Source organism: Triticum urartu, chromosome 1A, assembly GCF_056163025.1.
Source record: "Triticum urartu cultivar PI428250 chromosome 1A, HENAU_Tu73, whole genome shotgun sequence".
Classification (NCBI taxonomy): domain Eukaryota; kingdom Viridiplantae; phylum Streptophyta; class Magnoliopsida; order Poales; family Poaceae; genus Triticum; species Triticum urartu.
In genome coordinates, this window is record NC_141873.1 from 220,732,523 (window position 1) to 220,748,565 (window position 16,043).

The window sequence follows — 16,043 nt, forward strand, 5'->3', positions numbered from 1 at the left end:
TGTGTTATTACAAGATGGAAAACCTGTTGCATACTTTTCTAAAAAATTGAGTGGGCCTACTCTGAACCATTCTACTTATGATAAAGAATTATATGCTCTTGTTCGGACCTTAGAAACATGGCAACATTATTTATGGCCCAAGGAATTTGTTATACATTCTGATCATGAATCTTTGAAACACATTAAAAGTCAAGCAAAACTGAACCGTCGACATGCTAAATGGGTTGAATTCATTGAGACTTGCCCTTATGTGATTAAACACAAGAAGGGTAAAGAAAATGTTATTGCTGATGCCTTGTCTCGTCGTTATACTATGCTTTCACAACTTGACTTTAAAATATTTGGTTTGGAGACCATCAAGGATCAATATGTTAAGATGCTGAATTTAAAGATGTATTGCAAAATTGTAAGGAAGGGAGAACTTGGAACAAGTTCGTTCTTAACGATGGATTTGTGTTTCGTGCTAACAAGCTATGCATTCCAGCTAGCTCCGTTCGTCTTTTGTTGTTGCAGGAGGCGCATGGAGGAGGATTAATGGGACACTTTGGCGTCAAGAAGATGGAGGATATACTTGCTACACATTTCTTTTGGCCAAAGATGAGACGGGATGTTGAGCGTTTTGTTGCTCGCTGCACTACATGTCAAAGAGCTAAGTCACGACTCAATCCTCATGGTTTATATATGCCTTTGCCTGTACCTAGTGTTCCTTGGGAGGATATATCTATGGACTTTGTTTTAGGTTTACCTAGAACAAAGAAGGGGAGGGATAGCATATTTGTTGTCGTGGATAGGTTCTCGAAAATGGCACACTTTATACCATGTCATAAAAGCGATGATGCTGTTAATGTTGCTGATTTGTTCTTTCGTGAAATCATTCGCTTACATGGTGTGCCAAATACTATTGTTTCAGATCGTGATACTAAATTTCTTAGCCACTTTTGGAGATGTTTATGGGCAAAGTTGGGGACTAAGTTGCTTTTTAGTACTACTTGTCACCCCCAAACTGATGGACAAACTGAAGTAGTCAATAGAACATTGTCTACTATGCTTAGGGCTGTTTTGAAGAATAACAAGAAAATGTGGGAAGAATGCTTGCCTCATATTGAATTTGCTTATAATCGTTCATTGCATTCTACTACTAAGATGTGCCCTTTTGAAATTGTGTATGGTTTCCTACCTCGTGCAACTATTGATTTGTTGCCTCTTCCATCTTCGGAGAAGGTTAATTTTGATGCTAAAGAACGTTCTGAATTGATTTTAAAAATGCATGAGTTAACTAAGGAAAACATTGAGCGTATGAATGCTAAATATAAACTTGCTGGAGATAAGGGTAGAAAACATGTTGTGTTTGCACCTGGAGATCTTGTTTGGTTACATTTGCGTAAAGATAGATTTCCTAATCTGCGCAAATCAAAGCTAATGCCACGTGCTGATGGTCCTTTTAAGGTTTTAGAGAAAATAAATGATAATGCATATAAACTTGAGCTACCTGCAGATTTTGGGGTTAGTCCCACTTTTAACATTGCAGATTTGAAGCCTTATTTGGGTGAGGAAGATGAGCTTCCGTCGAGGATGACTTCATTTCAAGAAGGGGAGGATGATGAGGACATCAATACCATTGTTACACCCACAGCCCCTACTGTTACATATACTGGACCAATTACTAGAGCTCGCGCACGCCAATTAAATTACCAGGTACTTTCGTTTCTTGGTAATGATTCTAATGTTCATGAGATTATGATGCTGCCTAAATTGGATACATTTGTTTTGCTTTCAAATGAAGGGCCTAGCTTGGAGAAGGATGAACATTGGAGCAAGAACACGCATGGAGTTGATGGCATGCGCAAGGGGATCAAGAACGGAGTTACAAGTGATGATTTCAGGACTTTGAAGCCGCCATAAGGAGTGCATGAAGCCATGGACGAAATATACAAGATGCCACTTCATAATATTCGTCCATGGGCTATTCTAGGTGCTGCGTCCCCTTATTAATGGGCCAGGCCCATGTAATTTCGAAATACTTAAGTATAGGCTATTTTTAGAGTCCGTATGTGTGGGGAAACAAGAGTTAGGGTTGGTTTCGGACCCCACCCTCAAGGGCCACGAAATTCCCCTCTCTTCCTCCATATATACAGCCCTTAGGGCGTCGTTTAGACTTTGGGTTTTGTTTAGATTAAAAGTTCGCCATAGCTGCAACTTCGCGTACTTCGTTTGTGTCCAACGACCAGACCAAGACGTCACAAAACCCCACCTTAATCAATAAAGCTTTCATCTTATATTCGCAATATCCAGATTGCAATCTCAGTTTTTGCTTGTTCTTCGTTTGCTCGCAGGAAACAGACCCTCGTGGTCAGGTTGATCGTGCTCCGGCGTGGTCAATAACCCTCGGAAGTTGGTTTAGCGATTGCTAAGGCGCGACGTCTCGCACGTTCGTAGTCGGATCGTCAAGGTCAACTCCCACAAAAAACGATAGCCACCATCTCATCGAAACATCGGGACACAAACGACCTTGACGATCCGACTACGAACGTGCGAGACGTCGCGCCTTAGCAATCGCTAAACCAACTTCCGAGGGGTTATTGACCACGCCGGAGCACGATCAACCTGACCACGAGGGCCTGTTTCCTGCGAGCAAACGAAGAACAAGCAAGAAACTGAGATTGCAATCTGGATATTGCGAATATAAGATGAAAGCTTTATTGATCAAGGTGGGGTTCTGTGACGTCTTGGTCTGGTCGTTGGACACAAACGAAGTACGAGAAGTTGCAGCTAGGGCGAACTTTTAATCTAAACAAAACCCAAAGTCTAAACGACGCCCTAAGGGCTGTATATATGGAGGAAGAGGGGGGAATTTCGTGGGCCTTGAGGGTGGGGTCCGAAACCAACCCTAACTCTTGTTTCCCCACACATACGGACTCTAAAAATAGCCTATACTTAAGTATTTCGAAATTACATGGGCCTGGCCCATTAATAAGGTGACGCAGCACCTAGAATAGCCTATGGACGAATATTATGAAGTGGCATCTTGTATATTTCGTCCAAGGCTTCATGCACTCCTTATGGCGGCTTCAAAGTCCTGAAATCATCACTTGTAACTCCGTTCTTGATCCCCTTGCGCATGCCATCAACTCCATGCGTGTTCTTGCTCCAATGTTCATCCTTCTCCAAGCTAGGCCCTTCATTTGAAAGCAAAACAAATGTATCCAATTTAGGCAGCATCATAATCTCATGAACATTAGAATCATTACCAAGAAACGAAAGTACCTGGCAATTTAATTGGCGTGCGCGAGCTCTAGTAATTGGTCCAGTATATGTAACAGTAGGGGCTGTGGGTGTAACAATGGTATTGATGTCCTCATCATCCTCCCCTTCTTGAAATGAAGTTGTCCTCGACGGAAGCTCATCTTCCTCACCCAAATAAGGCTTCAAATCTGCAATGTTAAAAGTGGGACTAACCCCAAAATCTGCAGGTAGCTCAAGTTTATATGCATTATCATTTATTTTCTCTAAAACCTTAAAAGGACCATCAGCACGTGGCATTAGCTTTGATTTGCGCAGATTAGGAAATCTATCTTTACGCAAATGTAACCAAACAAGATCTCCAGGTGCAAACACAACATGTTTTCTACCCTTATCTCCAGCAAGTTTATATTTAGCATTCATACGCTCAATGTTTTCCTTAGTTAACTCATGCATTTTTAAAATCAATTCAGAACGTTCTTTAGCATCAAAATTAACCTTCTCCGAAGATGGAAGAGGCAACAAATCAATAGGTGCACGAGGTAGGAAACCATACACAATTTCAAAAGGGCACATCTTAGTAGTAGAATGCAATGAACGATTATAAGCAAATTCAATATGAGGCAAGCATTCTTCCCACATTTTCTTGTTATTCTTCAAAACAGCCCTAAGCATAGTAGACAATGTTCTATTGACTACTTCAGTTTGTCCATCAGTTTGGGGGTGAAAAGTAGTACTAAAAAGTAGCTTAGTCCCCAACTTTGCCCATAAACATCTCCAAAAGTGGCTAAGAAATTTAGTATCACGATCTGAAACAATAGTATTTGGCACACCATGTAAGCGAATAATTTCACGAAAGAACAAATCAGCAACGTTAACAGCATCATCGCTTTTATGACATGGTATAAAGTGTGCCATTTTCGAGAACCTATCCACGACAACAAATATGCTATCCCTCCCCTTCTTTGTTCTAGGTAAACCTAAAACAAAGTCCATAGATATATCCTCCCAAGGAACACTAGGTACAGGCAAAGGCATATATAAACCATGAGGATTGAGTCGTGACTTAGCTCTTTGACATGTAGTGCAGCGAGCAACAAAACGCTCAACATCCCGTCTCATCTTTGGCCAAAAGAAATGTGTAGCAAGTATATCCTCCGTCTTCTTGACGCCAAAGTGTCCCATTAATCCTCCTCCATGCGCCTCCTGCAACAACAAAAGACGAACGGAGCAAGCTGGAATGCATAGCTTGTTAGCACGAAACACAAATCCATCGTTAAGAACGAACTTGTTCCAAGTTCTCCCTTCCTTACAATTCTGCAATACATCTTTAAATTCAGCATCATTAACATATTGATCCTTGATGGTCTCCAAACCAAATATTTTAAAGTCAAGTTGTGAAAGCATAGTATAACGACGAGACAAGGCATCAGCAATAACATTTTCTTTACCCTTCTTGTGTTTAATCACATAAGGGAAAGTCTCAATGAATTCAACCCATTTAGCATGTCTACGGTTCAGTTTTGCTTGACTTTTAATGTGTTTCAAAGATTCATGATCAGAATGTATAACAAATTCCTTGGGCCATAAATAATGTTGCCATGTTTCTAAGGTCCGAACAAGAGCATATAATTCTTTATCATAAGTAGAATAGTTCAGACTAGGCCCACTCAATTTTTCAGAAAAGTATGCAACAGGTTTTCCATCTTGTAATAACACACCTCCTAATCCAATTCCACTAGCATCACATTCAAGCTCAAAAGTCTTATTGAAATTAGGAAGTTGGAGTAAAGGAGCATGTGTCAACTTATCTTTCAATACCGTGAAGGCTTCTTCCTGTGCGGTACCCCAAACAAAAGGCACATCCTTCTTTGTAAGCTCGTTGAGAGGTGCAGCAATGGTGCTGAAATCTCTCACAAAACGCCTATAGAAACCAGCGAGGCCATGGAAACTCCTCACTTGTGTGACCGTTTTGGGCTGCGGCCAACTCTCAATAGCTTCAATCTTGGCTTTATCAACTTCAATTCCCTGTGGAGTAACAACATAGCCAAGAAAAGATACTCGGTCGGTGCAAAAGGTGCACTTTCCAAGGTTTCCAAACAAACGTGCATCACGTAGAGCAATAAAAACAGCACGTAAATGTTCCAAATGTTCCTCCAAAGATTTGCTATAAATCAATATGTCATCAAAGTAAACTACCACAAATCGTCCAATGAAGGCACGTAAAACTTCATTCATTAACCTCATGAAAGTACTAGGTGCATTAGTTAACCCAAAAGGCATGACTAACCACTCATATAATCCAAACTTAGTTTTAAATGTTGTTTTCCATTCATCACCCAATTTCATACGAATTTGATGGTATCCACTACGCAAATCAACTTTGGAGAATATTGTAGAGCCACTCAATTCATCAAGCATATCATCTAGCCTAGGAATAGGATGACGATAACGAATAGTAATATTATTAATGCCTCTACAATCAACGCACATACGCGACGTACCATCCTTTTTCGGCACTAAAATGATAGGAACAGCACAAGGACTAAGGGACTCGCGTATATAACCTTTGTCGAGCAGTTCTTGTACTTGACGCATAATCTCCTTCGTCTCCTCTGGATTGGTACGGTATGGTGCACGGTTGGGTAGCGAAGCACCGGGAATTAAGTCAATTTGATGCTCAATCCCTCGAATAGGTGGTAATCCCGGTGGCACGTCTTGTGGAAAGACGTCAGCGAACTCCTGCAAAATGTTAGTGACAGCCGGGGGCAAAGAGGAAGGCACCTCCTCGAATGAAAATAATGCCTCTTTGCACACAAAAGCATAGCAAACAGATTTGCTAAAATCTAGATCATCAATATCAGATTTGGTGGCAAGTAAACATGCACTTTTCAATTTAATTTCAAAAGCAACACTAGATTGTTTATTATTATTAGGCTGCATTTGTTGCTCAAATTCTTTTGCCACAATCTGATTTTCACTCTTAGTTTTCTCCTGTTTTGCTTTATTAGCTCTATTAATATCATCTTTCAAAATGGAATCAGGAGTCATAGGAAGCAAAGTAATATTTTTATCCTTATGAACAAGAGTATACTGATTGTTTCTACCATGGTGAATAGAATTTTTATCAAATTGCCATGGTCTACCAAGTAATAAGGAACATGCTTGCATAGGTACCACATCACAATCAACATAATCAGCATATGTAGAGATACTAAAATGCACACGAACAGTACGTGTTACCTTAACCTTGCCGCTGTTGTTGAACCATTGGATGTAGTAAGGATGTGGATGTGGTCTTGTGGTGAGAGATAGCTTCTCCACCATCTCGATGCTAGCCAAGTTGTTGCAACTCCCTCCATCTATGATCACGCGTACAGAACGTTCCTTCACAACTCCCTTTGTATGGAACAGATTATGCCTCTGATTTTGCTCAGCTTGTGTAACCTGCACACTCAAAACACGTTGAGCAACTAAACATTCATACCTGTCAGCATCTTCAGGAGCCATGTATTGCGTCTCATGATCAGAATCGTCTCCACCGTGTTCGTCACGTGTAATAAGAGCCAAAGTCTCCTCATCATAGTCACTAGCGGACTCATACCCACCATCCTCAGTAACAATCATCACACGCTTAGATGGGCATTCTCTCGCATAATGACCTCCACCCTTGCAACGTCGACAAATAATATCATGTGTTTGCCCTGTTGATGCCATGGATGAAGAAGAGCTCTTTGCAGGCCCAGAAGGTGTGCTCTTGGCAGATAGTGGTGATTGTGCCTGCTTGATTGTATCACGGTTGGAGGTGGCAGCCGACGGAGGCGCCGGTGTAGCAGAACGTGTGGAAGTAGATGATGCACGTGGTGTCCATGAAGAAGGTCGACCTGCAGAAAAGTTAGTCCGCGCCAATGCCTGTCGATCCTGCACTTCACGTTCAGCTTTACAAGCAAGATGGAATAAACGAGTGATATTAGTATACTCCTTATACTCTAGAATCGTCTGAATCTCTTTATTTAATCCACCCATAAAATGTGCAAGCATAGCTTCATTCTCCTCAACAATACCACATCTAATCATGCCAGTTTGTAATTCCTGATAATATTCTTCTACAGAATTTTTTCCCTGTCTTAAGCGCTGCAATTTTTGAAGTAATTCACGTTGATAATATGGTGGAACCCAACGAGTACGCATAGCAGTTTTCAAAGCAGCCCAAGTAGCAGGAATGGGATATAATCTACAATGCTCAGACCACCAAACACATGCAAAACTAGTGAATGCACAAACAGCAGCAGGAACACGTCTCTCCTCGGGATATTGTAAACATGTAAATCGTTGTTCAGTTTCTAACTCCCAAGTAAGATATATATCAGGAACATATCTACCCTCAAATGGTGGAATATTCAATTTTAGTTTAGGGAGATGGTCATGATCTCGTACCTGAGGGTGAGCCCTACCATTGCCATTATTGCATGTGGACGACCTGATGGTTGCTGTGCTGGTGGTGGCACGTAGTTCTGATTTTGATCAACCTCATCCTCGTAATCGCCAGCAAAATCATCCTCCTCCGCATCAGCAGCAGGAGCCACAGAAGTAGCAACAGCAGCACCAACAGTTTGGCCAGGTGCAAGAGGGAGACGGCTCGCTCGGCGGAGGGCTGTTTATCGATGTGTAGGTAGTCATCGTTGTTGTTGTTGTAGAGGTGCGTTAGGTGCAGCCGGTGGTGGTGGTGGAAGACGCGCGAGCAATTCATTAAACTTGTTATCGAGATTTGTTTCGAACGTCTTCTCCATGTCATCTATCTTCTCCATGGCCTCTTCAAATCTGTTTAGCACATCCTGCACCTGTCCATTCATCATTTGCTGAAATTTATCATGCAACTCCTGATTCGTCATGTTCTCCCAGTCAGTCTCGTCGGCTTGTGATCCTGCCATGGTTAGCAACAATAGAAAACACACAAGAATATGATCCTACAGAATACTAACAAGAGGTGGTGGTGGCGGGTGTCACAAATCCGTCAAGCAAATCTCAAATTCTTACCAGTTCTTACCCAGCAGTAGGCGGTGATCGGCAACCGTTGTAGTCAAAAGTCTCAAAAGCTTGGATAGAGCGATTGCCAGGGAGAGTCAAACGCACGACGTAGAGGTATGTGGAGCTGGGAAGGCTTATAGTATGGTAGCAAAAAGGGTCAGCAATAATCAATTCAGAGATGCAAAGTTGAATAAACGCTCAACGACGGTACTGTGCTGGTCCTAGGCTAGACCGTGCTAGAGACGCGAGCCTAGAACACTAACAAAATCACGGCGCTGCACGTAAATAAGGGAAAAGCACACTCTGGAACTCTCTCTTTTTTTTTGCTCTCTTTTTTTTGCGCTCCTTTTTTTTGCGCTCCTCTTTTTTTTTTGCGCTCCTTGGTTTTTTTTTGCGCTCCTCTTTTTTTTTGCGAAAAATGACTATAATGGCGAGTGTCTCAAAACTCTTCCCTCGTCAAACTGATAGGATGGGCACGAAAAAAAATTTTCACTTTTTTTTCGGAAATCAGGGGAGCAACGACAAAAAAGTGCGACAAAAAATCACTATGATGGCACGTGGCTCAAAAGACTCAGAAAAGTCTAAAAATAGGATAGGGAAAAAAATTTGCTCGTGAATTTTTTTTTTCCGAGACCTACGCAGGCAAGGAAACACGAATCGGAATTTAGATTGATCTCAAGAACAAACCTAATATGAGAAGAACTCGGATTGGTGATGGATATATGGTTGTGGTATATGGCAGCGGTGGTGGTATATGGATAGAGATTGATGGTGGTATATGGATACGGATTGGTGGTGGTATATGGATATGGATTCAGAGCGGTGGCGGATAAGCAAAAGTGGTAGATGGGCGATGATGATGGTGCGGCGGCGGCGTGACAACTTGTGACCAGAACTCGAAACTCTAAAAGACTAGACTCTAAGACCAGCAACTTGACACGACGATGCAACCGCAAATTCAACAAAGCAAAAACCCTAAAAAGATTATGCAAAGGCTCAGATTGGTTCGGATATGATGAACTAACCCTAATTTTTTTTTTCTGGCTTTTTCGTGGACTGTAGGTATGAAGAACAGACTCGATCTAATCTATGAAAAACTGTAAAATCTCACCGAGCAACCTGGAAATCTGATACCACTTGATAGAGGCCAAGGTGTCCCGATGTTTCGATGAGATGGTGGCTATCATTTTCTGTGGGAGTCGACCTTGACGATCCGACTACGAACGTGCGAGACGTCGCGCCTTAGCAATCGCTAAACCAACTTCCGAGGGTTATTGACCACGCCGGAGCACGATCAACCTGACCACGAGGGTCTGTTTCCTGCGAGCAAACGAAGAACAAGCAAGAAACTGAGATTGCAATCTGGATATTGCGAATATAAGATGAAAGCTTTATTGATCAAGGTGGGGTTCTATGACGTCTTGGTCTGGTCGTTGGACACAAACGAAGTCCGCGAAGTTTCAGCTATGGCGAACTTTTAATCTAAACAAAACCCAAAGTCTAAACGACGCCCTAAGGGCTGTATATATGGAGGAAGAGAGGGGAATTTCGTGGCCCTTGAGGGTGGGGTCCGAAACCAACCCTAACTCTTGTTTCCCCACACATACGGACTCTAAAAATAGCCTATACTTAAGTATTTCGAAATTACATGGGCCTGGCCCATTAATAAGGTGACGCAGCACCTAGAATAGCCTATGGACGAATATTATGAAGTGGCATCTTGTATATTTCGTCCATGGCTTCATGCACTCCTTATGGCGGCTTCAAAGTCCTGAAATCATCACTTGTAACTCCGTTCTTGATCCCCTTGCGCATGCCATCAACTCCATGCGTGTTCTTGCTCCAATGTTCATCCTTCTCCAAGCTAGGCCCTTCATTTGAAAGCAAAACAAATGTATCCAATTTAGGCAGCATCATAATCTCATGAACATTAGAATCATTACCAAAAAACGAAAGTACCTGGTAATTTAATTGGCGTGCACGAGCTCTAGTAATTGGTCCAGTATATGTAACAGTAGGGGCTGTGGGTGTAAGAATGGTATTGATGTCCATCAAGGAGGAAGGGGAGTATATATAGGTCCAAGGGATGAAGGGGTAAGTAGGGACGAGATGGGGATACAAGGGCCAAGCCCAATAGCCATGCACAGGGGGGCCCGTGTGCACGGGGTAAGTGGAGCCCGTGCACACGGGGTATCCAGAGACCTGATGCATGAGCCTGTGCGCACAGGGTCCATGGGGCCCGTGGACACCAGGGTCCCGTGGGCACGGTACACGCCCGTGTGCATGGGGTCTTCAGGAGCACCAGCCGGGGAGGCCCGTGGGCACGGGGTCGGAGGGGCCCGTGCGCACGGGGTCGCCTGGGAGCTGCTGCCTTCTTCTTGGCGCTTCCTTCTCCGCTTCCAGGCTTCCCTCTTAGATGGTGTAGATGTTCTCTTCTTCTTGGACTCCTCCTCGATGAATGTGTAGCTCCACCCACACCTATGTATGCACACGAGAGAGGGTCAAGTAGTATACCATCCTCGAAAGGTACAAGGGGACACGTGTAAAGGAGATGATTCACCTTTGCATGTATGAAGTAGATGTGGCACGTGTCACTTGCCAAATGGACTCTTGACATGGTGATGTCCATAGGATGCTCCGCATCAAGAAGTGATCCTGAAACTACTTACGTTCAAGCATAACACAAGAACCGTGTTCACTTCCCGTACTCTGCCGGAAAGAGACCATCACGGCTACACACGCGGTTGATGCATTTTAATTAAGTTAAGTGTCAAGTTCTCTACAACCGGACATTAAAAAATCCCATCTACCCATAACCGTGGGCACGACTTTCGAAAGTTCGAAACCCTGCAGGGGTGTCCCAACTTAGCCCATCACAAGCTCTCACGGTCAATGAAGGATATTCCTTCTCCCAGGAAGACCCGATCAGACTCGGAATCCTGGTTACAAGACATTTCGACAATGGTAAAACAAGACCAGCTAAGCATACGGGAGCCGACGTAACCCAAGTTGCCAAGGGATGGCCCCACACGGTGCTCTAGTTTGGACCAACTCTCAGAGGAGCACTGGCCCGGGGGTTTAAATAAAGATGACCCTTGAGTCTGCAGAACCGAAGGGAAAAAGGCTTAGGTGGCAAATGGTAAAACCAAGGTTGGGCCTTGCTGGAGGAGTTTTATTCAAGGCGAACTGTCTAGGGGTTCCCATTATAACCCAACTGCGTAAGGAACGCAAAATCAAGGAACATAACACCGGTATGACGGAAACTAGGGCGGCAAGAGTGGAAAAAAACACTAGGCATAAGGCCGAGCCTTCCACCCTTTACCAAGTATATGGATGCATTAATTAAAATAAGAGATATTGTGATATCCCAACATATATCCATGTTCCAACATGGAACAAACTTCATCTTCCCCTGCAACTAGCAATGCTATAAGAGGGGCTGAGCAAAGCGATAACATAGCCAAACAACGGTTTGTTAGGACAAGGTGGGTTAGAGGCTTGACATGGCAATATGGGAGACATGATAAAGCAAGTGGTAGGTATCGCGGCATAGCAAAAGAGCGAGCAACTAGCAAGCAAAGATAGAAGTGATTTCGAGGGTATGGTCATCTTGCCTGAGATCCCGCAAGGAAGAAGAACGAGTCCCTGAAGCAGACAAACGGACGTAGTCGAACGAATCCTCACAACTCCGAAACGAAACCGAACTAACGCGAGAAGTAACCCGGAAAGAAGCAAACAACATAGTAAACAACCCTCACATAAACATGGCATGATGCACAAGCAAGTATGATGCATGTCCGGTTTAATGAGGCATGGCATGGCAAAGCGCACAAACAACCCTACAAATTAAGTGGAGCTCAATATGATGAGGACATCAATACCATTGTTACACCCACAGCCCCTACTGTTACATATACTGGACCAATTACTAGAGCTCGCGCACGCCAATTAAATTACCAGGTACTTTCGTTTCTTGGTAATGATTCTAATGTTCATGAGATTATGATGCTGCCTAAATTGGATACATTTGTTTTGCTTTCAAATGAAGGGCCTAGCTTGGAGAAGGATGAACATTGGAGCAAGAACACGCATGAAGTTGATGGCATGCGCAAGGGGATCAAGAACGGAGTTACAAGTGATGATTTCAGGACTTTGAAGCCGCCATAAGGAGTGCATGAAGCCATGGACGAAATATACAAGATGCCACTTCATAATATTCGTCCATAGGCTATTCTAGGTGCTGCGTCACCTTATTAATGGGCCAGGCCCATGTAATTTCGAAATACTTAAGTATAGGCTATTTTTAGAGTCCGTATGTGTGGGGAAACAAGAGTTAGGGTTGGTTTCGGACCCCACCCTCAAGGGCCACGAAATTCCCCTCTCTTCCTCCATATATACAGCCCTTAGGGCGTCGTTTAGACTTTGGGTTTTCTTTAGATTAAAAGTTCGCCATAGCTGCAACTTCGCGTACTTCATTTGTGTCCAACGACCAGACCAAGACGTCACAGAACCCCACCTTGATCAATAAAGCTTTCATCTTATATTCGCAATATCCAGATTGCAATTTCAGTTTCTTGCTTGTTCTTCGTTTGCTCGCAGGAAACAGGCCCTCGTGGTCAGGTTGATCGTGCTCCGGCGTGGTCAATAACCCCTCGGAAGTTGGTTTAGCGATTGCTAAGGCGCGACGTCTCGCACGTTTGTAGTCGGATCGTCAAGGTCGACTCCCACAGAAAACGATAGCCACCATCTCATCGAAACATCGGGACACCTTTGCCTCTATCACAATATGCAACGAGTTGCATATTGACGAAACACCACATGACTTATTTAGTTCGATCTTGGTTATGTACCCAACAATATTAAATGTTGGTTAACATGGCAAGAGGGTGAAGTGTAACGCCCCAAGACCGTTGAGCCAGGTGGTCTTCCAGTTATTCGATGCTGTTGCCACAAGACATGCCACCGGGATTACCACCTATTCGCGGGATTGAGCATCAAATTGACTTAATTCCCAGTGCATCATTACCCAACCGGGTGCGTCAAGTACAAGAACTGCTCGACAAAGGTTATATACGCGAATCCCTTAGTCCTTGTGCTGTTCCTATCATTTTAGTGCCGAAAAAGGATGGTACGTCGCGTATGTGCGTTGATTGTAGAGGCATTAATAATATTACTATTCGTTATCGTCATCCTATTCCTAGGCTAGATGATATGCTTGATGAATTGAGTGGCTCTACAATATTCTCCAAAGTTGATTTGCGTAGTGGTTACCATCAAATTCGTATGAAATTGGGAGATGAATGGAAAACAGCATTTAAAACTAAGTTTGGATTATATGAGTGGTTAGTCATGCCTTTTGGGTTAACTAATGCACCTAGTACTTTCATGAGGTTAATGAACGAAGTTTTACGTGCTTTCATTGGACGATTTGTGGTAGTTTACTTTGATGACATATTGATTTATAGCAAATCTTTGGAGGAACATTTGGAACATTTACGTGCTGTTTTTATTGCTCTACGTGATGCACGTTTGTTTGGTAACCTTGGAAAGTGCACCTTTTGCACCGACCGAGTATCTTTTCTTGGTTATGTTGTTACTCCACAGGGAATTGAAGTTGATAAAGCCAAGATTGAAGCTATTGAGAGTTGGCCGCAGCCCAAAACGGTCACACAAGTGAGGAGTTTCCTTGGCCTCGCTGGTTTCTATAGGCGTTTTGTGAGAGATTTCAGCACCATTGCTGCACCTCTCAACGAGCTTACAAAGAAGGATGTACCTTTTGTTTGGGGTACCGCACAGGAAGAAGCCTTCACGGTATTGAAAGATAAGTTGACACATGCTCCTTTACTCCAACTTCCTAATTTCAATAAGACTTTTGAGCTTGAATGTGATGCTAGTGGAATTGGATTAGGAGGTGTGTTATTACAAGTTGGAAAACCTGTTGCATACTTTTCTGAAATATTGAGTGGGCCTAGTCTGAACTATTCTACTTATGATAAAGAATTATATGCTCTTGTTCGGACCTTAGAAACATGGCAACATTATTTATGGCCCAAGGAGTTTGTTATACATTCTGATCATGAATCTTTGAAACACATTAAAAGTCAAGCAAAACTGAACCGTCGACATGCTAAATGGGTTGAATTCATTGAGACTTTCCCTTATGTGATTAAACACAAGAAGGGTAAAGAAAATGTTATTGCTGATGCCTTGTCTCGTCGTTATACTATGCTTTCACAACTTGACTTTAAAATATTTGGTTTGGAGACCATCAAGGATCAATATGTTAATGATGCTGAATTTAAAGATGTATTGCAGAATTGTAAGGAAGGGAGAACTTGGAACAAGTTCGTTCTTAACGATGGATTTGTGTTTCGTGCTAACAAGCTATGCATTCCAGCTAGCTCCGTTCGTCTTTTGTTGTTGCAGGAGGCGCATGGAGGAGGATTAATGGGACACTTTGGCGTCAAGAAGACGGAGGATATACTTGCTACACATTTCTTTTGGCCAAAGATGAGACGGGATGTTGAGCGTTTTGTTGCTCGCTGCACTACATGTCAAAGAGCTAAGTCACGACTCAATCCTCATGGTTTATATATGCCTTTGCCTGTACCTAGTGTTCCTTGGGAGGATATATCTATGGACTTTGTTTTAGGTTTACCTAGAACAAAGAAGGGGAGGGATAGCATATTTGTTGTCGTGGATAGGTTCTTGAAAATGGCACACTTTATACCATGTCATAAAAGCGATGATGCTGTTAATGTTGCTGATTTGTTCTTTCGTGAAATTATTCGCTTACATGGTGTGCCAAATACTATTGTTTCAGATCATGATACTAAATTTCTTAGCCACTTTTGGAGATGTTTATGGGCTAAGTTGGGGACTAAGCTACTTTTTAGTACTACTTGTCACCCCCAAACTGATGGACAAACTGAAGTAGTCAATAGAACATTGTCTACTATGCTTAGGGCTGTTTTGAAGAATAACAAGAAAATGTGGGAAGAATGCTTGCCTCATATTGAATTTGCTTATAATCGTTCATTGCATTCTACTACTAAGATGTGCCCTTTTGAAATTGTGTATGGTTTCCTACCTCGTGCACCTATTGATTTGTTGCCTCTTCCATCTTCGGAGAAGGTTAATTTTGATGCTAAAGAACGTTCTGAATTGATTTAAAAAATGCATGAGTTAACTAAGGAAAACATTGAGCGTATGAATGCTAAATATAAACTTGCTGGAGATAAGGGTAGAAAACATGTTGTGTTTGCACCTGGAGATCTTGTTTGGTTACATTTGCGTAAAGATAGATTTCCTAATCTGCGCAAATCAAAGCTAATGCCACGTGCTGATGGTCCTTTTAAGGTTTTAGAGAAAATAAATGATAATGCATATAAACTTGAGCTACCTGCAGATTTTGGGGTTAGTCCCACTTTTAACATTGCAGATTTGAAGCCTTATTTGGGTGAGGAAGATGAGCTTCCGTCGAGGAAGACTTCATTTCAAGAAGGGGAGGATGATGAGGACATCAATACCATTGTTACACCCACAGCCCCTACTGTTACATATACTGGACCAATTACTAGAGCTCGCGCACGCCAATTAAATTACCAGGTACTTTCGTTTCTTGGTAATGATTCTAATGTTCATGAGATTATGATGCTGCCTAAATTGGATACATTTGTTTTGCTTTCAAATGAAGGGCCTAGCTTGGAGAAGGATGAACATTGGAGCAAGAACACGCATGAAGTTGATGGCATGCGCAAGGGGATCAAGAACGG